The sequence below is a fragment of the Argiope bruennichi genome, chromosome X1, assembly GCF_947563725.1.
Source record: "Argiope bruennichi chromosome X1, qqArgBrue1.1, whole genome shotgun sequence".
Lineage (NCBI taxonomy): Eukaryota > Metazoa > Arthropoda > Arachnida > Araneae > Araneidae > Argiope > Argiope bruennichi.
Window position 1 is genome coordinate 85311421 of NC_079162.1, and position 23240 is coordinate 85334660.

At 26.7% G+C, this 23240-nt stretch overlaps 1 long non-coding RNA gene across 3 annotated transcripts; it reads right to left on the bottom strand.

Moving 5' to 3' along the window:
* Positions 1–686: 686 nt before the first annotated feature.
* On the bottom strand, positions 687–22964 carry LOC129958235 (uncharacterized). 3 transcript variants are annotated; one of them, XR_008783184.1, is made up of 4 exons: positions 22831–22964; positions 14917–15053; positions 11608–14143; positions 687–2746 (listed from the first exon to the last, which is right to left on the bottom strand). It is a non-coding gene; the product is annotated as an uncharacterized LOC129958235 (long non-coding RNA). The 3 variants fall into 3 exon arrangements; XR_008783182.1 differs by having other exon boundaries at positions 11608–15053; XR_008783183.1 differs by lacking the exon at positions 22831–22964 and adding an exon at positions 20290–21740 and having other exon boundaries at positions 11608–15053.
* Positions 22965–23240: the final 276 nt, after the last annotated feature.

Below are 23240 nucleotides of genomic sequence, written 5' to 3' on the forward strand. Positions count from 1 at the left end.
CTTATTGACTAAGATTTCTGAAGTTAATAGAAAATGAAATGCAGAGGTTGCTCGGTTTGCTCACTTAGAGATTATTTTTTGTATGCGTTTGTTGCCAGTTAGAAATTATTGTAAATTTTATTGTTGTGACTTTTGATGTTTCTTTGCACATTTTACTATTTATTAAAAAAATAACTTGATTTATTTAAGAGCATGATTGATTTTAGTTTGTTAGTTCATTCATGTTAAACTGGTGTCAAAGAAGCATTCTAAATATTGTTCTGTTATTGAAACTGTGAAATTTTGTATATGTGCCACTGATTTCCTGCTTTAATTTTTTAATGAAATACATTTTTTTTGTCAATACTTTCTTCATATTTTACTTTTTTTTCCCCTTTTGTTCAAATATTATTTATGTTTAGTATCAGTAAAATTTATTATGCACATGATCATATATAATTTGCTGATAGATTTTTATATATTAAATGATTTAAACTTGATAAAAACATTTTTGTGTTTTTCTGTTGATTATTGTATTTTTCTATTAAGAGTGATTCTGATACTAGAATTGTTTTTACAAAATTAGCTGCAATTTTTATGCTAAAGTGCAAATGAAATTTCTTGTTAATTCATTTTCTCTATATATGTGGCACTCAAATCACATCGAAACTGTTTTAGTTGGGGAAAAAAATTATATAATTAAATCATTGCCACAAACAGTCTTTATTGTGAAAAATAATCAATATATAAATCAAAAATTCAATCAGTATACAAATTAATATTATATATAAGTTAGAAATTTTTTTTTTTAACAAAATGAATGAATGAACAAATAAAATAAAGCAGTAAATTTACTTTGATGCTTTAGGTTCATTACTATGGTATCCTAATGGAACTTCCCTTTTTGTATATTACTGATATGTCCCAGATTTTAAGAAGATGTATTCAAATTACTTTGTAGAAAATGAACCTTTATGCTTATATTGAAATACAATTTTTCAGCATACTTTGCACCATTTCTTTATTGTTTTCTGCTTTGTTATAACCTGAAAGATTCTAAATAACTAATGTGAAACATAACCGTGCAAAAAAAAAAAAAAAAACTTTCCATATCTATGTCTGATATTGACTCTTTAAGGAATTTCTGGAAAGTAAAAAATATCTGCTTGTAGATTTTTATTATTCAGTCCAGAAAATGCTGTAAACATATTGAAAGAAACCATCATTATTATTTTGTGTCCAAATCAATTATTTCTTTAAATTGGAAGAATTATGATTTCTATCATTCTAAGGATCCCTGATAATATCTACTGCACTTATAGCTAGGTTTTCTTTTAAATGCCATTTCATTTGTTTTGATTAGTGCATTCTTTACTATGTTGCAATCAAATAAAACAGGAGTATCTCCCATAACTGTTGGAAGGAGGCAATATTTAGATCTACATGAATAGACCTCTGACGTTCCTAAAAGCAGAGTTTCTTCAAGACCTTTTGATATTCTTTTCCAGAATGAGAATTTGAAAGCGAAAATAACTGATAGACATTGTGTGGCAACATACATTTTAATCATCTGCTTGTATTGTTTATAATAGGCCTCAAATCAAAATCATATCTTATTTCCATAAGAAAGAGAAGCTAGTAATTATTATTACAATATACAAGGTGTTTGCCTGAAGAATTTTCACCCCCTGGTTCTGTAAAGCAGTTATTTTAACATCAAATTTTAAAAATCACCCATCCTCTCTTTAATATAGATCCTAAAGATTCGGAGTTTTTCTTTTACAGGTCAACCTGATAACTGAATGGAAATGCAAATAATCCATATTATGCAAGACTAAAAAATTTACCATTGATAACTTTTTTCCAGAAATTATTTTAGGCATGGGTATTTTCTGGTTTATGCTCAACTTATTTAATCTATAGTAGCAAACAAAAACAAATCAAATTTGCTATTTATACATGTAAATGCATTCATATTAACACACATTGCTAAATTTACTTTAAATTAAAGTATTAAAACATCTAATTAATGAAAACTGCCAGCCATGTAGATGAAAACAAATTTTAATTTAATTTTTTTTGAAATCAAAACGTAGGATAGGCAGCAATATGGCTCTACAATGAATAGTTTTTGAAAGCATAAAAATTCCTGAATTGAGCTCAGCTGAGTGGCACATTAGAAGAAAAACAAGCAATTAACAAACAACTGATTTCTGTATCCTCCCTCCCACAAATCACATAAAAGGTTCATCTTCACTCTTTTGATTCTTTTTCTCCATGGAGGACTTTCAGAGGACATTCATAAACAATTCCAAGCATAACCGCAGAGGTTCTTTCGGCACAGTGGACAAGAAATGTTTTCTTTCATCCACATTTCTAGACATTCCCCATGAAAGTTGTGCCCGCATGAAGTCGTTATTTTCCTATGCAGAGGCTCAGTACATATCGGGCAATCTCCCAAACAACTTTCTGGCCCTGGGGAAGAGTAGATGGACTCTATGGTGAGTTCCCCTAATCTGGTCCATGCGTCCATCTGGCACATATATCGATCGTATATGAAATAAATTTTCATAGCAAATTCAATCAGATAGGGGATTCCATCCATCTTCCACAAACACCATAGCAGTCCATCTTGTTTCCTTGTGAAGGATTTCCATTCCTCACTGAAGAAACTTTTATAAACAGGCAACAACCTCGCATCGTTAGTTGGAACCATCTCATTCCCTAGATCGATCATCTCTTGCATGTCGGCCTCACCCACACTAACCTTAATATAAAAGACAACATTATTAGAGTATTTTATCCTAGTGTAGAATCCAAGAATACTATTAACATGACATAGATAAATTAATAATCATGTGTAAATCATGATTTCAGTATTCCTACAATTAAGGAAGACAATTATTCCTATAACTTTTGAGAGTTAATAATCAAATTTTTAAAAATATATCTACTCAGAAGTCTTAAAAGGTGTGTAAGAACAATTACTAATATAAGAATTTTGATTTTAGAATTATATGCAACAATGAAATTCACAAGTTCAGCAAGATTTATACAATATAAATACAGTATATTGCCAATAATTGTTGAATATTTTTCACAAATATAGAAGCAATATTTTTTAATTTGCAAGTTTCTTATGAAAAAACACTTTCAATGTATTCATAAAAATATTTTGTCATGCTACAGTTCTTATATTTATTTATATGTACTAAGAAAAAAAAAATACTACCATTTTACTAAGACATCAATTCCTTGAAAGAAAAATGAAAGTTAAGGATCTAAGTTAACACATCTGAAACATACAAACCTGCATGTTTTATTAATAAAACAACCAAAGATTTATGTTCCATTTAATATTAAATTCTTACAAATGTTTAGTTTTTTCATCAATAACACTCAGCAACACATTAAATTTTGTCAACAAAGTAAAATTGGTTCACTTACTTTGCTCACAGAAAGGATAAGTTCTACAATCGAGTTCAAATATTTCCTTTTCAAAGAAATTTTCTTTTAAAGTAAAGACACAAATAAACCAGATTCTAATTTTCTCTTATTTATGTTACTATCAGTAATTTATTTATTCCACTCTTCCTCCAAAAGCAAGCAATATTTGGAATGAAGAAATGCTAAGGACATTTTGTAGTAATCTTTATTGCATTACTTTTATTTTTGAATTCCTTAACTATTGTAAAAATATTCACTTTAGTAGTCCATAATACTAAATTCATATTTTCCCTGGCATACTGTAAGAAAGTTTTAAAACATTTATATAAAAAGTATTTGCATTAAAAATACCAAAATAATTTACTAATTATAATGTTAAAATACAATAAATAAATTCTCTATAAAAAAGTAACACAAGTAAAAAAAGCAACAATAAGCTGAAGCCATTTGAAAACAAATTTATGCCATTTCTGGAAATACAAATTTATCTTTGTAGAGACGATTTTTAAAAACTTTTTTTTCTTGCCCTGATAAGTAAAAGGTGAAATAAGAAGAGTCAAGTCAATGAAAAGATTATCTTCCTCACACTACCAGTAGTTCTCTAAACTGAATGAAAATATTTTACAATGGTCTCAGTACTCAACACATAAGCACTCTTCAAGAGATGAAACATCACACAACCACAAAGAAATTTCAGTCACATAATTCTAGGTTTCTAGACCAAAGAAAATTCTGCATTTTTTATGATTATTATTATCAACAGGGAAAAAAAAAAAAAAAAGAACATCTAGAAAAAATATAGTTCTAAATGAGTTTTACTGATGCTACACAACACTATATAAGTGATTTTTGAAAATTAATTTTGAGATTAAAAACAATTAAATTTCATTTAATGAAATGAATGATTTATCTTCATTTTACTAAATTAAATGTTACATCATGATCAGTTATAACTTACGATTACTATTTTAGTGCATCTCTACTAATGATCACTTTGATTTCCTGACATTTCTTTCTTTTCATTCATTAATATTTTCAAATTTTAATATACATTTGACACAAATGTAATGCGATTTCTGGTTTGATTTACCTTCCAATTTACATAATAATCACTTATTAGGATTAAACTGATTTATTGTATAGATTTAATAACTGCTACAGTTGCATTGAGATTTCAATGCTACATACCCAGAAACCAGATTGATTCTCTGATTTCTGTCACTATCAGTAATTTATTTAGTCCTCTCCCCCCCCCCCAAAAAAAACGATATTTGGAATGGGAAAATATTGACATTTTTTAGTAATGTTTATTGCATTACTTTTATTTTTGAACCCTTTAACTATACACAGTATTCACTTTTGTAGTCCACAATAAATTAAGTTCTTTTATAATACAACTGGAAAAATAAGAAGTTTACAAACTTTCATATAAAAATTACTTGCATTAAAAATACCAAAATAATTTACTACTAATAATGTTCAAATACAATGCATAGCTTGCATTTCATTAAAATACATTGAACAGATAATATTATTATTTAATTTAAAAAAAAAAATACTAAGCACATGTTTAATAAAAAGAATAGAAATTATTAAAAATTTCTTAAGATAACTATTTTAATATATGTTAGAATAAAATTTCACAATCTCATTTGAAATGAAGGTAAGTGAAATAATATGCATATTATACAATATTAGAAGAACAATTATTAAAAGACACAGGTGAATACATTTAATGCAATTTACTTATAAGAAAGATGCAAGAAAAACTAAACTTTACATTATATATAATCAATATATAAAATTAGTCATTAAGAAGAAAAATTTTCTAATCATTCCTCAAAACCTTTTGAAATAAATTTATAATATTGTAATATAAAGGGGGGGGGGGACCCAAAATTTAAGAACATCTTAAAGGTTTAGAATTGATTCCAACAATTATGATAAGCTCTATCCTTGTGAAGATGTTAGAGAGGTTGCTCTTTCTTATTATCAATTATCTGCCTCAAAAAATTACTAATAATTTAACTAGAGAAAGACATAAAACATCTTCCACTAAGAAATAACACTTTTTAAAAATTTTTAGACACATACATTATTATCAATTTAATAATTACTTTTTCATTACGAATATTTGCAAAATGAATGCCAACACATATTGAAATAGTTGTTTAAGAACTTTATAGAGAATTAACTAAAACTGATAAATATTATATCCAGCAGTGTTTAAAATTTCTAGTCTTCTGATGACATAAACATAACATGCACAAAGATGTGAATATGGTTTTCTAGGTTAATAAGACATTCAAAGATGTAATATGAATTAGAATAATTGGTAATGAGTGATTAATAAAAAGTGGAATGAAACTAATCCTGTTACATTCCAAAAACTAAAGAAAAGAAAGTCATTCGAACAACTAGTCAATTAATATTAAGTGGATGTTAAATAAAAAAAAGAAATAAAACATAAAATTTAGAAAATTACTATTTTCAGATATTTTATAATAAAATCCAACATTTTCATTTGAAGTGAGAGTAAGTGAAATAATTAATGCAGTATTCAACATATGAAGGAATAAAGAACAAAATGTATTAATTATCATAACATATATGTAGTTAAAGCAAATTTAATACAATCTACTATTAAGATTGATTCAAGAAAAATTTAAATCGCCAAGCAAAACTATTTAAAAAAATTTATTAAATATTGAAGTCAAAATAAATTAATGAGTGAGATTCAGTATCAACTCTAAAGTTTAAAATACATTCTACCAATTAAGACACAACATTCCAAAGAATAGCACATTACGATCTTCATCATCCCCAGAAATGATTTTTCATTCGACCAAAAGAAAGGTGTACAAATATATTTATATGAACATGGTACAGAAAGAGTAAGCTATTTCCTATTTTTATAACTCAACCTATTACTTTTAATTTAAGTAGAAAAGGAAATTTAGCATTCTCCATTAAAATAAAAGAATTTTTAATGAACTTTCTGGCATAAAATAATTTAAATTCACATTTTATATCATGGGTATTTGCACAACAAATTTCAACTCAAACTAGAATTGATATTCTTGAACATTTTTTAAAAATATCTATATTTTTAAATTAACTATATTATATCCAGCAGTATGTATTTATGAATATTCTAAGGGAAAAAAGAAAATTATAGAATCAGTATTTTAACTGTCACAAAATTCATTCTCACATTTAAAAGATTTTCATAAATATAAATCCATTCATATTTCCAAAGTAAAATCTGATACTGATCATTAATACCAACTTTTTTTTTTATATATGCAATTGTGCTTTAGTGTGAAAGGTAGAAATCCAATTATGTTAAAAAAAAAAATGCGAATTGTGAAAAAAATATTTTAACTGTGTTCAAAAATATGTTATAATTTTATAATCAAGATATTAATCCCCGAATAAGAATTTATATATAATAAATGAGCTTTAAAAGACCTTGAAGGCAAAACATTTAATGCAAGTGAATATTTTAATTATTCAAGTAAAATTCAGTTTTTTTTTTTTTTTTTTTTTACTGTTTAATGTTCTGTTTTAAATGGTCAATACTCAAGCATGTCAGAAATTTCTCCATTGAAAAGCAAAAGCATAATCTAAAATAAAAACATAACACAATATATTTAGTGCATTAATATCAAAGGACAAAATAACACTGAGAAATATTAAGTGACACCTTAGAAGAGCTGAAATAATTTCTATTGGCACGGCATACTAGATGTGCATATGGTAATTCAGATTAAAAAGACTTTCAAACATTTAATATGAATTATAATAATTAGTAATGAGCCCTTAAATGAGGGATAAAACGCAATAATGAAATAAGAAAGTAAGAATAAAATCAATTCTACTACACTTAAAATGTTCTGAAACTTAAAAATTGCTTTCCAAATGTAATTAACATGACTATAATTAGAGCAATTAGAGCGAATAATATAGAGCAATATATTTTTTTTGCCAGTATCAGCATGTTATATTCTGTTCAAATATACAAAATTCATGCATATTTCTTGTAATTCCTGACATATACTCTCTGTCCCATGAACAGCACAGTTGTGTGTATTCTATCATAAAAATACTTTACTAGACACCTACAGGAATCAAATTATCTGTATATTTCATTACTTCCTGAAACAATATATTTCCCCTATGTAATTGAATGAGTTTTTTTCTGAGAGGAAGAGTTTGCATACAGATACTATTCTCAACCATCATAAAAAATCAGAAACTAAATCACTGAAGGATGTGGGGAAAAAGAAGACTTGTAGTGCGCCAAAACATCCTTATAAAGATAATAGCATAGAGTAATTTTTTTATTTTAAAGTCAACACAAGATGAAAAGGTTAAATTTTTATTCATCCTCTCATCATGAAATAAATATTAAGAATTTTCTGGCATCAAAAGGGAAGGGAATGCATTCAAGATGAAGAATTTTAACTTCAAGATCATAAAAATAATTAGTAGACACTACCAATTTTTATCTACAAAAATTAAACTACAAAGAAAAGTGTAAAATAAGATGAAAAGGAGCATAATATTTAAAAAGTATTAAAACATAGAGGTTAAATATCTTTAAAGCATTATGTTTCTAAGAATGTTTCAAAAGGAAAATAAAACTTTATAATACATAATCAATATTCAATTTATGTCATTAAAAGAAAAGAAATTTTCCAAATAATCCAAAAGAATAAAATGTGACAGCATAAACATTAATAAAATTCAGTACTATATGAAAGTGTAGAATTCATTCCAACAGTTATGACAACATTTCAATGAATAGAATAATCCGATCCTGCAGTGACAAATTGCTGCAAAAATTACACACCTTTTTATATGCATGCATATGTAAATCAGTGAGTGTATATTCTAAGAAAAGTTCGTCTCATTTTATAATAACACATACTTTTTATTGAAATTTTTTTTTAATTAACTTTAAATGAGTTTTTAAAAAATTTAACATTTATTTCTGTATTTGCACAGCATCTTGTAATGCAAAACAAATGATGTTTTTTATTTTTATTTTTTTGTTTTTATAAAAACTATCACTACCAAAATATTTAGCTTTCAGAACACTTCCATTAAAAATTGTCATCTTTTCCAACAATAATTAAAATTAATAAATTATCAAATAATTAGGATGGATACATTATTTCAGAAATAAATATTGATTTTTTTAAGAAATGCAGCAACAAGTAAAATGCAACATGGCTCAGACAGAAAATGCAAATTTGCTCCTGCCCCAACTGGCCATATTTCGCAGTCTAGAACATTTTATTAGCAGCCTTAGGAAGCAATGAGCTAATGCATTTCAGGATGGCTATTATAAAAAGAATTGCAAAACTGCCAGAAAATTGATAGAACAATACCATGTTCTAATTGACTTTTCCTAGATCAAGGTTTTTTTTTTTTTTTTTAACAGAAAAGAAGAGCAGCATTGAGAAAGGGACAGGACATAAAAAAATTATCTTAATGTTTATTTCTGAAGTTCAGTACACAGCTTTTTTGAAAATCACATTTCATAAACTTAATAAAAAATGCTTTTCAATCGATATGCAAAATTAAAAATAATTTTTTTTCGTATGTTTTTAAAAAGTTACCAATAACATGATCACATATTTTTCAAAATGAAAATGAATTAACAATTCCATGTTTTTATAAATAACACAAACAAATCCACAAAGTAAAAAAAAATGACATTTTTGCAGTTAGTAATTAAATGAAAATAAAAAAGAAAAAACAGTTGATATATTTTTAAAATGTATCAACTGTTAAAGGCAATACCTGTTAATATATCACACTGACCTGAAAATTTAATAACTCATCAAGTAAAGAATCTTATTCAATGAATTTCTTAATTAAGTTAGATTAAATTATTTTAAAATTAACAAAAGGTGTGTTTATCACGACGCTGACAGCAGTAAAATCACAAGGCTGAATGATCTGATTTAGCAATATTTTAATCAATATTAGCAATCTTTTGAATTTCATTACATTTAAAACAATTGTTACAAACAGGGTACAAACTTAATTTTCCAAAAAATTACTATAATTAAATACAAAATACATTGAAATAAAATTGATATCATTGAAAAGTCACCTTCTTTTTCATCCCTAGGATGCTGCATTGCAAAAATATGCTTTGATATTATGGTGGGAAAATGTTTAAATTTCTGTTTTTATTTATAACCATACTTCTAATAAAAATTTTCAGAAATCATTCTTAGAGGATCTGTATTGTCCAAGAAGCAACTTAATGAAAAATTTCATGTTCCTAACTTTTACCAAAATCGATATACAGATTTCACTGCGAATGGAAAAACCGAAAAGTCTGTAAGAGTTACAAAAAGAGAATAAGCAAAAATCGTTAAAAAAAGTGATGGAATCTGAATTCTGAGAAGTAAAAGCTTTGAAAAACAGTTTTCAATTTTAATTTAAGATCTAATCTAGAAATGTTTTAAAAATTAAAATTTGGCAAGAGGGATCCAACAAATTATAACTAACAAAAGGATGGCACATAAAAAAAGACTGCACAAGAAATCACAATCACTGAAAACTTATGACTTCCAAGTTAAAATTTCAGCATACTGGATATTAGGCAATCCACTAATGTATAAATGTCCACAATGAAACAGCTTTAATGGATTACTTTAAAACAATTTTTTAACCAGAACGATGATTGAATGTGAATGTATTAAAGAGGCTCCATTCCAAGTATTTTTAGAGTAGCTTTCACCACATATTTGCAATGAATAAAATTAATTTTGCTAATCTATATTCCACTTCCCATTCATTGAACCAATCTGCCTATTCTTTAACAACACATAAAAGGTTAAACATAAATTTATCGAGCAGAAATAAATTCTTTGCTATCTAAAACACTAAAAATTGAATTTTGTATTTTTTGAATTGCAAGAACAAAGGTGCATATTTCATATTGCCTCTTTGAGATAATCATTCTAATGTTTCAATAAACAATGCTGAAGAAAGAGGGAAAACTGGAGAAAAATTCTGTGGTTTCATTCTCAAAATTTTTACCCCCTCCTTGATACATCTAATGAACAAAGCCTTACAATGATGCTTTCAATTTATTGTATCCAATGTATGGGGGAAACAGAAGCCAGAAATTTCCTACATTTTAAGAAAATTAAGCACTTCACAAGGACTCTTTTTCAAACTTAAGCATGTTTAAGGAGCTTAAAAATAATTTTTAAATTTATGCAATTTTCAAGACTAAGCACAAGAGCAAAATTTTAATTTCAGCAGAAATTATTTTACACATTAATCAAAGTATTCAAATATTGCCCAATTCTTGTGAAAATGGTAGAGAGGAAGCGTTTTCCTAATTTCTACATTTTGCCTCTAAAATTTACTTTTAATTTAACTAGAGAAAGGCAGTTAACATTTTCAAAAACACTTTTCAATGAACTGTTAGATATAAAACATTAATTTGAATACTCAACTTATTAGCATCTTCACAATAAATTTCAACACATACTACCAGCTGTATATAGCAACAATTATTTGAAAGAATAGTTTCAGATAAGTCTGTACTCAAATCCCACCAACATTCATTATCAGTTTTTAAAACATTGTCTATTAAATTAAGACATGCAAAATTTTCCACTGCATAGCATATTCTATAATACTGTTAAATACAAAGTTTGAATTTCATTACTTTCTTTTATATTATAATAATTTGCAAATTAAATATCGATCCATCCTGGATAAGGTGTTTACGAGTTAAATGGAGAATCACATATAAACCACTAGGAAAGAAATTGCATCCATCCATGTGTGGCATTTCTAAAACATTCAGAACATTATATTTACCTAACCCATATTTTAAATCTGACATTCATTCTCTAATAAACAATAATGACAAATTAATATTTATATACATTATAGTATTAATATATTCAGAGCAGAATGTGACAAAGATCACTTATTTAAATTGCACAAAATTGTATTTAAATATGAAAAGTTTAGATTTAATTGTGTTTAAAATTTTTTTTATAATTTTGCAACCAAGAAGCATATGACTAGAAAGAATTTACGTATAATATTTGGGCTTTAAAAGAATATGGATACACAGTAAATAAAACACAAGCTACCATTTTTAATATTTCAGACAAAACATAATTTAAAACTTACCACTCGTCAATATACACAATATATCAGAATATTCTCAAGTGAAATCAAAAAGTAACTATCTGAAATAGAAACATAACCATCAATATCAAAGAACAAATTATTATAAGGAAAATGAAATATAAAAATTATTGGAGACAGAAGTATTTAAAGCAATTTACATCAAAAAATGATGCATAACAAAAGTAAATTTTATACTGCTTAACTAACACTAAAAATATGCAGTCAAAGAGAAGAGATGTATCAAACCATTAAAAAGAAATATTTGAAATAACAAATTTATTAAATATTTCAATAAAAACACAAAAACAGTTACGAGTAAAATTTAGTAACATCCCAAAAAAACTAAAATTCTTTCCAATAATTATCACAGAACTATTCAAAGAATAACAAAATATAATTTTCATAATCAGCAGAAATGATTTTATATATTCATAAAAGAAAATACTCAATTACTGATGTATCTTTGTACAGATTGTTGATTTGTTGCATTTCTTATAGATCTTGCATTTTCTTATTTTTAACTCCATGCTTAAAAAAACTTAATTTTAATTATCTAGAGAAAGATATTTACCATTCCCTATTAGAAAATAACTCTTTCAAATATTTTTAGACATAATTCTTATTTTTATTTTTTTATTTCAGTACTTTACATCATGAATATTTACACAACACATTTCTGCACATATTGGAACAGCTGCTTTGAATATTATGGAGAATTAACATTTACTAAATAATACAAAAAATTGTATGCAGCACCATCTACTAGTTCTAAAATCTCCTGACATAGTAAATTTAATTTGTATGTATTGTAATTTTGCCATCATTCTCAAACATAATAGAGATGTTCATGAGTATTAATCCTAAAATACGCAAGAAGCTGAATGTTACAATGATCAATGATGCAAGCCTTCTTAAGGGAATCGCGTTTTAAATGTGATCACAATCATTTCATAGTTTTGCAACAAAACTTTTACGCCTAATAAGAATTTCAAAACAATATTAGGCTTTTAAAGTACATGGAGCCATAGCACACTTAATGCAAGCTATCATCTTTCATAATAAAGCAAAATTTAATTTATTTCTTACCACTGCTTAATTTTCACCGAAAAGTCTTTGAATTATGTCCAAAAGCATCACCTGCTATGAAAATAATATATTTAATTCCATTAGCATCAAGAAACTGAATAATAATGAGAAATATCAAAAGGCCTCCACAACAGCTATAAATATACAGCATTCTATGCAGAGTGAAAATGAATTCTAGCTGATATAAAACTTTCATGCACACAATATACTTGATGTGCATATAGTTTTCAAGTTAAAAAGATTTTAAGTGATGTAACATGAATTCAAAAAGTTAGTAAAGCGTCATGGAATGAGTATTATGATGTAATGATAAAAAGATAAATTAGAATAAACACACACTTTTTTTTTTGAATTTGAATTTTGTTTCACATTTAAAATTTTGGAAATTTCTGAAATCTCTTTCCAAATCTAATTAAAACAATTTCCACAAAGTAGGCAAATAATATGATGAGACTGGCTAGTCAGTTTAAATACACACATATCATACATTATACTGTGCATTTTCAGTAAGAGTAAACTTCCTGTCAATTCAAAAGAAATGCTCGAAATAAAATTAGCAAATGCAACAACAGTAAAAAAAGAAATAAAACCTCAGTATTATCTTAAATTTTGGAATTCATTTCAAGAATGACATAACATTTAAATTAACATTAATAGTTTCAAAGCTGAATTTGAGAATGAATACTGATGGAAACTTCTTAAAAAAACTATATTTAAATGTGAAAATTAGAAATACAATTGCATTCACAAAATATTTTAATTGTGTACAAAAATATTTCATAATATAACAAAAAGATATGTCTAGTAAGATTGTACAGTCAATTAATTGTCTTTTAAAGCAAGAATAGGGAGGCACATTACATTTAATATAAGTAACTTATTTAATATTTCCATGTAAAATTTAATTTATTACTGACCACTCTTCAATGTTCTAAACATGCCTGAATTTTCTCAAGTCAAATCCAAAAGTAGTATTTGAAATAGAAAAGTATCATAATATATACAGTGCCATCAACAACAAAGGACAAAATTATTACGAGAAATATCAAGAGCCACCTTAACAGCTACTGAATAAACTACATTATGATACTTTTAGACAAGTAGAATAAAATTTTAGTTATTACAATTCAATGCACATTGTGAACTTAACATACATATAGAATGCAAGATTAGGATTTTCAATGATGTATTATGAATTGAAACAACAATTGAATAGCCATTCAATGCAAGTTTAATTCAGGTAAAATATAATACAAACAGCACAAAAATATATTTTGCAACTCCAGACAGGAAAACTTCCTATTACATGAACAGCAAAATCAACAGATTACAATCACAATAAACCTCTAGTTCATAGGCACCATTTGGACTGAAATTATTTGTTACAATGACACACTTCAGTACTTCCTCAAACTATTTATTTGACTCATCTAACCTGATGAGATATTTTCTCAGATAAAGAATGTATAAAAAGAATTATTGTTATTAAAGTAAAAAAATAAATACTATATGCATGCGGAATAAGAAAATATCTGAAGATAACTATTTCAATATACCTTAGAATAAAAATCAATATCATTTGACTAAGTGTAAGTAATACAAATTATGTGTAATGTATAAAACATGGCAAGATCAAGAAAAAAGAATTTAGAAAATTAAGGTAAAATATACTTAATACAATTTACTTGCAAGAATCATTAAAAAGAAAAATAAACTTTATATTACCTAAACAATAATATGCGATTAAAAATATGTGATTAAAAAGGTCAAAGATCTTCAAATCAATCAAAAGAATTATTAGAAATTTATTGAAAGATGTTGTTGCATGTTTCTAGTGCATTGATATTTATTGTAAAAAAAAAATTTGAAAAAATCATTCCAAAAGTATTTTAAAAATTCTGAACTAATTCAACAAATATTATATAATAAATCGATGAATAGGAGAATAAGACTTTCATCATAGGCAGATATGATTTTACATCATAATGAAAGAAAAATGCAGAAAATATATCTTTCTAAACATGGTACAAAACACTTTTTCATATTTTTTACTCTCTGCCTATAAAATTTACCTTCCTCTGGAGAAAGGCATTTAGCATTCTCAACTAAAAAATCTACTTTTTGAAAAACTTTTAGCCATGAAATATTGATTTAAATACTTATTTTGCATTATAATGATTTGCACAATAAATTTTAATCAGAATCATTGTTTTTAAATATTACCCAAAAGTATCTATTAATTGTCAATAAAGAATGTTATATCCAGCAGCGTGTGGTAAAAATCTTCTGATGCAAATTATTACAAGCCAGTGCACAATATTCAAAGTATATCAGCAATTCTTCAAGTACAAAAGCACCACCTGAAATAGAAATATATTTAGTTGCATCAACATCAAAGGGCAAAAATGATGATGAGAATTATCAATAATCACCATAGCAGCTATTAAATGACATTACAACACTTTTATGCAGGATAGAATAAACCTCTAGCTATTACAATATTTTCATGCACATGATGTGCATATGGCTTTTCAAATTTAAGAATTCCAACAGTATAATATATATTATACTAATTTGTAATGAGCCACTTAATTAGTGTGAAAATACAATAATTAAAAGAAAATACAGAATGAAAGCAATCATACAACATTCAAAATTACTCTATATAAGTAAATAAGACTTCTGCTGCATTGCAAGTAAATAGTATGGTACAACTGTTTAGTCAGGATAAGTTTCATTCATTTCAAATATATGCACCTTGAAATCCCAGGCAGTAAATCTCCTCTCTCCAAGAGCAGGAAAGTTGTGGATATCCTATTGTATTTGTTGTTCATAAAAAATTGCACAACATTCTGTTATCTGGTAGGTAAATTATAAACCGTTTGCCCAATTTTTTTTTTTTTAACATTTTATTTTAAATATTCTGCACTTTTCTTTGATGGATTTATTATAAGGTGAGATTTCAATTATAAGTCACTTATGAATCCCATTTTATGTATTGTTTTGTTCTTGAATCTTTTAAAAGCACACTAATACTACTGTTGTGACCTATAAGCAAAAAGGAAATTTCCAGATCCATATTATACTAATTTTTGTCCCATTTTCCAACAGATTATCCTACAGTTTAAGCTAGGTGCCCTGTTCAAGATTTCCCAATACAAGAATAAGTCTTGAATTTTAAATAACCTAATCAATTTTGTTTAAGATTAAAAAGTTATGGCAGATATAAGTTTAACATAAATATTCTAAGTAGTATTTTTTTTTTTTTTTTTTTTTTTTTTTTTACTACTACAGCACAGTTCTTCTGAAATATCAGCATTTCAACTGCACATGATAAATCAAATATATGGGTCATTTTCAAAATTCGGTGCCATTTGTTGTCCATGTGAAACACATTTTTTTTTACAAGATGTTATAAAGTTTAAATGATTTTTCTTTTTACCATGCTTTTTAGCAGGCAATTTCCAGTGGAGAAACAATAAAATTAAAATAATTCATCTGATTTTTTATTTTTTTTTTCTAATAAAGAAGTTGAGAGGAAACAAAAATTCAGCTGTCCAAATCATAAAACTCAAAATGTTTTTTGCTGCATTACTTTCCAAAAATTAAAATTTTTATTCTGACATATTTTTTTATTGTGAAATATACTTTTAATTATGTTATAAAGAAGGTTTTAATAACCTTTTAAGAAGAATAGATGATTTTTACCAATTAAATACAGCTGTCCAGACATTAAGTCATGTCTGTTACCATACAATATTTTCAACATTTTAAGCAACAAGATTGAAATTTTAAAATGACAACACTTGTATACCATTGAAACATGTTCTAAGAAAGAAATGCAAGCAGCCATCTTGAATGTTTGATGTTTGATTGAAGAAGCTGAAGCCTTTTTGTGTTAAGTATTTTTATTGCATGTCATGTCTGTTACCTTAATATTTTGTATAAAATATATTTATTTATAAATTTATTCAACTGATTAATTTAGGTTTTTAGGCTTTTAATTTTAATTAAAATTTATTTTCATGTTTTTATGGAATTATTTAGTTTCCTTAATTTTTGTACTTTGAAATGTCATGTCTGTTACTGGTCATGTCTGTTACTATATAGAGTAACAGACATGACAATCTTGGTAACAGACTTGACATGTTTCAAGATTTGAAATATGGTTCATTTTTTGGGTTTGTTTTGTTTAAATTTTAGTTGATGTTTTAGGAAGAATTTTTTAAGGGTGGGGGGGGGGGGGGGAAAGGGAATAAATGTAAGTTCTTACTTTTTGAAAGTGCATATTTGTTACAGTTTTCATTTTTTCTCTTATCTTCTTTGTTTTTTATTATCACATTGTATTTACTGAATTGATAAATGTTTGCAATGTTATCAAATCATTTGCTTTATTAAACTTTATTTCTGAAAATTACGTGTGCAAACATGCTACAGAAGTGCAGGCATTTCATTTCGGAGGATCGAGAAAGCAGGCAACTCTGCATACTGGCGCTTTATATCTAAGAAACCAGCATGAACCAATTTCGTTCTGCACAATTTCCGAATGTTGCGACCATGGTCCTGCAGCAATTTGGGCTCACCTTCAGCCAATATTCAATGAGCTTAAGAGAATTTTCCCCGAAGTTGAAATTATCCACTTTTTTTTTGATGGCCCTACCACACAATATCGACAGAAGAAAAGTTTCTTCCTTTTGAATGAGCATATAGCAAATAATGGTTATAAGTATGGATCATGGTCTTTTTTTGAGGCTGGTCACGGCAAGGGTGCTGCTGATGGAATAGGGGGAGCCATTAAGAGAGCTGCTGACAAAATAGTTGCACAGAGGACAGATATACCCGATGCAAAAACTCTGTTTAATGTTTTAATAAATAAAACAAACATTCAGCTTCATTATATCTGTGAAACAGATGTAGAAATGTTTAAAAAAATAATTCCATCTGATATTCCGGTTTTAAAAGGAACGATGAGCGTACATGAAACTTTTTCTTTTGGGAACGACTCAATGTTTTTTAGGGATTTAAGCTGTTTCTGCAGACAGAAAAATGTCTGTGACTGTTTTACAGTTAATGTATTTGCATTAAAAGAAAATGAACAAGAACAGCCATGACAATAAATAACGCAGAAAATAATTGTAAATCTTTTTCTTCTCCTTTATCCAACAAGATATTCAAGAAGGAAGCTTCATACTTGTAAAATTGGAGGGTAAACGATCGATAAAATATTTCGTTTCAGAAATAATCGACATCCAGGACAACAATTTTACAGTTAAGTATTTAAAAAAAGTCAGGAATCATGCAAAGTTCTTTTGAGAGGATGATAAAGAATATAATATTGAAGCAGAGGATATTGTAATGAAACTTCCAAATCTAACTGGATGCTCTTTTTGCCAATTACAATATTTGATGTTTGATGTGGATCTCTCCAAATATGATGTTGAATAAATAGCATTGTAGCTCAAGAAAATACTAAAAAATAAAATGTGTACACATGTTCCAATTCTGTATCTGTGAATTTCAAATAATATATACATATTTGTTTTTTTTTTAATTTTTATTTTATAGTAAAAAGTTATGTACTAAAAGAGAAACACATTTTAGCTTAATTCTATCTTTCAAGCTTTACATCAAAATTTGGTTCCTGAATTTATGTCATGTCTGTTACCATTTCAAAATGTTCCTTAAAAAGTTTAAATTGACATAATATTGCTATAATTCGAGTTACATATTAATTGACTCTGCCTAGTATATATAAGAATGACAGACATTTTGCATTAATTGTTTTTTATAGTATTTTATATTAAAAAAATCCTTGTAAGAATTATTTATTAGTAACAGACATGACAAACAAAAGTATAAAAATACTATAAGAAATATTTTTTTATTTGAAAGTCTTTATTATATGAGGAAAATGACTCTATACTTATATTAAATATAGCTTTACATTATTGTACACTGAACTTAAATACAAAAATTACAAGAAAAATGTCCGGTAACAGACATGACAATTTTCATCATATCTGACCAAAAAAACATCAATTAAAAATATATAAAAGAAAAAAATGTATCAAAAATATTCAAGTAATATACAGAAATAATGTCTGTTTAATAATATCAAAAGAAATTTACTAATTAAAATTTTTTTTATTTTTGCCTTTTCAATTTCCAAATGGCACCGAATTTTGAAAATGACCCATATACAGAACAAAGCTCTTTTGTTAACTGATCTATTTGATTTGTAAAACTGTCGAGAGAGCATACTGATGAAGTGTTTAAATTGCACACTGAAAGTTTAATAAAATGTAATCTCATTCAGGAAATCTATATTTTGATTTAATTAATAATCATCTTTATATGACCACCTTGTAAGTGATTTCTAGGAATGTATTTAATTAAAATTTACAGTAAGAATTTGTCAAGGATAATTGCTTAAGCCTAATATCAACAGAAACATTAAAATGTTTTATTTTTCCTTTTGTGTTAACCTTTCAACAATTCCAAACAAGGACTGATCCCAATGATATAACTGAATAATTGGCTATTCAGATAATGTTATATGAATATGACGATAACCTCGAATGATGCAATTTTATTAAATAATGTTTTCTTGCTATATAAATGCTTATTATTATTATTATTTAAATTCCGGCTCTGTTGCTCTTTAACACATGAGTGGCTGAGGTTGCCTATTAAAGGTATTTTAGATGAATTTAAATTGACTTAACCACACTCAAATGAACATAATGAAATCTATTGAAAATTTTATAAGACGATATTGAATTGCTTAGTAAATATCGAGTTTAAATTCCTGATACTTATTCTCACCAAAATAGATCACAGACTCCTCTTAGAATCAAATTATTTCTCTAATGCTATATTCCAATATTTCCTCAATCAATTTATTTCTCTGACATAATCTAATGAGATCATTTCTCAAAGAAGAAATTTTAAAAGGGACACAAACTTCAACTTTAGGAGAAATAAAGATATTTAAAAATCAGATATTCAGATATTGAATATATATGTATTGGATCGAAAGCCATTTTACATTCAAATCATTCCTAACATGCACTCTTCTGCGAGAGAAAATTTCACATTAAAATAAAAGTGGCCAAATGTTTAAACAAAAACTAAATACAACCTTCACAAAATGACAACAAATACCTTGGTCAGACATAAACAGACACTAGATTTGACATTAAATAAAAGTATCATATGCAAAAGATTTTTTTGCAAGGTCTGATAAAACCAGCAGAAAAATAAATAATAAAATATAGACATAAACCTAATTTTAATATCACATAATAAATAAGGCACAAATACCAAGTGTTTCACATTGCAACAAATATTTTACTTATATGAAAATTTGTCCAAAATGAACATTAAAAACAAACAGAAAAGTAAAATACTGGTAGACTTAAAGCCTTTATATTATGTTAAAAACAGAATAAAGGTTTCTATTATTCATATTTCTCAGAGATTTGAAGCCTTTTCCTAAAGTCAAAATTTTATAGTTCCAGGTTTAAAGGAAAACACTTTAGTGAATAAATTAACTTAAAAATTTTTTAATTAAAGACTGAAAACATTTATACATACCATCCAACAGCTATAAAATTTCTGTACTTGCTATGGAAATTCGAAGAAAACTACACAGTTATGGATATATAATAAGAAATTACAAAAAACTATAAAAAAAGTGCTAAAAATGCCCTCTTTCCAAATCTTCACTCACAGCAATACTAGTAATGGAAGTATTTTTAACATGGTTACAAGGGGGGAAAGGGGGGGGGGTTGTTCTAGCATGAATGCAAAAACTTTGCAGTTACTCCTCATAACAAAAATGTATATGGGACTTTGTTTTGATGTTAAATTGAGCAATGCAATAATTTTAAACTGCAAAAGTCTTTGCTATGTAATAGAAATTAAAAAATAATAATAAAATGTTTAGCAAATAGTGTTAATTAGTTCGATGAACAAAACTGTTTTGTGTGATAAAATTTCATTTTTATATTTAATCAATAATAAATGCAAGTTAAATAATTTTGAATTAAGTTTGAAAACATTTGTTTCAATTAATAATTATTCTTTGGAAATATATACTCTTTAACAATTTATTGATACTATATTATTTGCAATATATTGGTAGGAAGTGCTACTGATGACTGGACAACAATATTAGAGGGTATAAATATATGTAAAATGTTGCTCTGAAGTCAAATTTTTCTAAATTCGGATGAATTTTTTGTGTGCATCTGAATGAGAAAAGATTTAGGTAAAAGTAAAGTTTAAGGTACGGACCCTTGCCAAACTGCGCCAAAATATCGCCAAATTCTACAAAATTCGCCAACTGTTCTCCATCTTAGATTGCTCCAAAATAGCGCTATTTTTACTTAAAAAATGATAAAACAGACAAAAAATTAACCCTTTTAATGATTCTAATTGGGGGGGGGGGGGGCAGCCCCCCCAATACAGGATAATTAATTATTATTAAATAAAATATCATTAAAAAGATGAAATGAAGCAATTTTTACTTAAAAAATGATAAAACAGACAAAAAATTAACCCTTTTAACGATTCTAATGGGGGGGCCAACCAATGATAAAACAGACAAAAAACCTCGATTAGCAAATATTAAACATATTTAAAGCACAAAAAGAATACATAAAAATGGTCAAGAAATGAACGAAATACTTTTGGACAAGGAATTTCTTTTGGATTTCAAACCGAGGCAATTTCTTAGCGATAGCAATCATCACGAGGAGCACGTGGTCACAAACTAACCCTATCGACAAAGGGAACAGAAAAAAAAACGTCTGACCCTAACGGAGTGACAAGTCGAAAAGAGCGACCCCTGACCTTGCAGAACAGACCACTTTAGCGTTGTCATAGGATAGCCACCGGTCAAACCAGGAAAAAATTGAAATTTGGCGCCATACCTTAAACTTTACTTAACCCAAGATTTATATTGAACAAACATACAAATGGAAAAGATTATAGTAATTATTCATAATAATTACATAAATATTGTTCAAATAAAAAATAAATGAAATATGATTATAATAATACTGAATAATAAAAATTCATGTGTAATAACATTTTTAACACATGTCTAGACTGCACATTAAAAGTTTATTTGAATTTTTTTTAAAGTGTCATAAGCCAGAAATATTTTTTTCACAGCAGAACAAAATAAATTTTTAAAATGTAAATAATGAAAACGAAAGTCAGAATGAACCTAAATATCACAGAGGAGTTATAGAAAAATTTAAAAGAAATGAGAAGAAAGTTTTAGAAAAAGAATTTTTTAGTTAGAAAGTTTAAGTAAATAGATCAAATTGATGCAAACTGAGAGAAATATATATATATGTTTCAGGGTAGTAAATAAAATAAAGAACTCAGTGAATAAAAAAATTTTAAGTTGAACATGGTTTAAATGTGTAGAAGATTGCATTTGCTTCATTTTCTAAAAAGTTCAATAGTATTTGAAATAAAACAGAATTAATTAAAAAGACAGAATGTGCTGAAAAGTGAAGCATAGCTGTGGGAAAAGGGAGGGGGCTATGTCCGACTCACGCCCATGAAATAAACTCAAGCCTGATATGACTGGGGAAACAGAAGTAAAATTTAAAAATTAATGAGCAGTGTAACTCATAGTTGGTATAAAATCAAATGAAAATAAAAACTTATGGAATGAAACATTTTTAGTTTCTTAAAAATTGATCAGTCTTTTCGCAAGAATGTCCGTGCTATAGATGAAATAAATTAATAATCTTTTACAAATTTCTTACAAAATCTTTTACTTATTTATGTCAACAAAATACATTTGTGTACATTTCGAACTGATCATGAAAATTAAATAAAGGATAGAAAAAAAGATGTACGCTTTCACGTGCCATTTCGAAAACAAATGTCGGCAAGGTTTAAGAATCTAGTTCGATTTATCTTTTTACAAACTACAATCGAAGAATTCCGATCAGTAAGTATGATTAGTTACAATTACTTTGGCAAACTTAGCCTATTTTTAAGAAACTATTAAATAAATCTAATCTTAATATCACAGTGGAATTAAAGAAGGTAAAACTCATATCTGTCGTAAATGTATCATGCACTTCTTATTCAGAAATAAATATTACTTACATTTAAAAAGATGCACAAATGAAATATTCGCGCAATTTGTTAAAGGCCAAAGAAATACCTCCAAAAAATAAATTTAAAAAACTTTAAAGCAAATGAAATCATAAAATATTTTCATTTCTTTCTAAATAAATACACCCTTGCTATACTTTCAGTTCACTTCCCTACTACAAAATCTAAAACGTGTCCGTTTTTCCACTAGATATTTATTCGTTTATTTTTACCTATGTAAAAATCCACTCATTATTTTTTGTTTCTTTTCTATACAGAAAAAAAAACGAATCATGGAGAATAAATTTTTTTAAAAAATGGCATTTAATATGGCTTCAGTTATTACAATCAAAATTTCTTGTTTGTTCTTTTCAGCATTTCTAAAAGTTAACTGGAAACCTCACCGTATATTGTTAATGGTT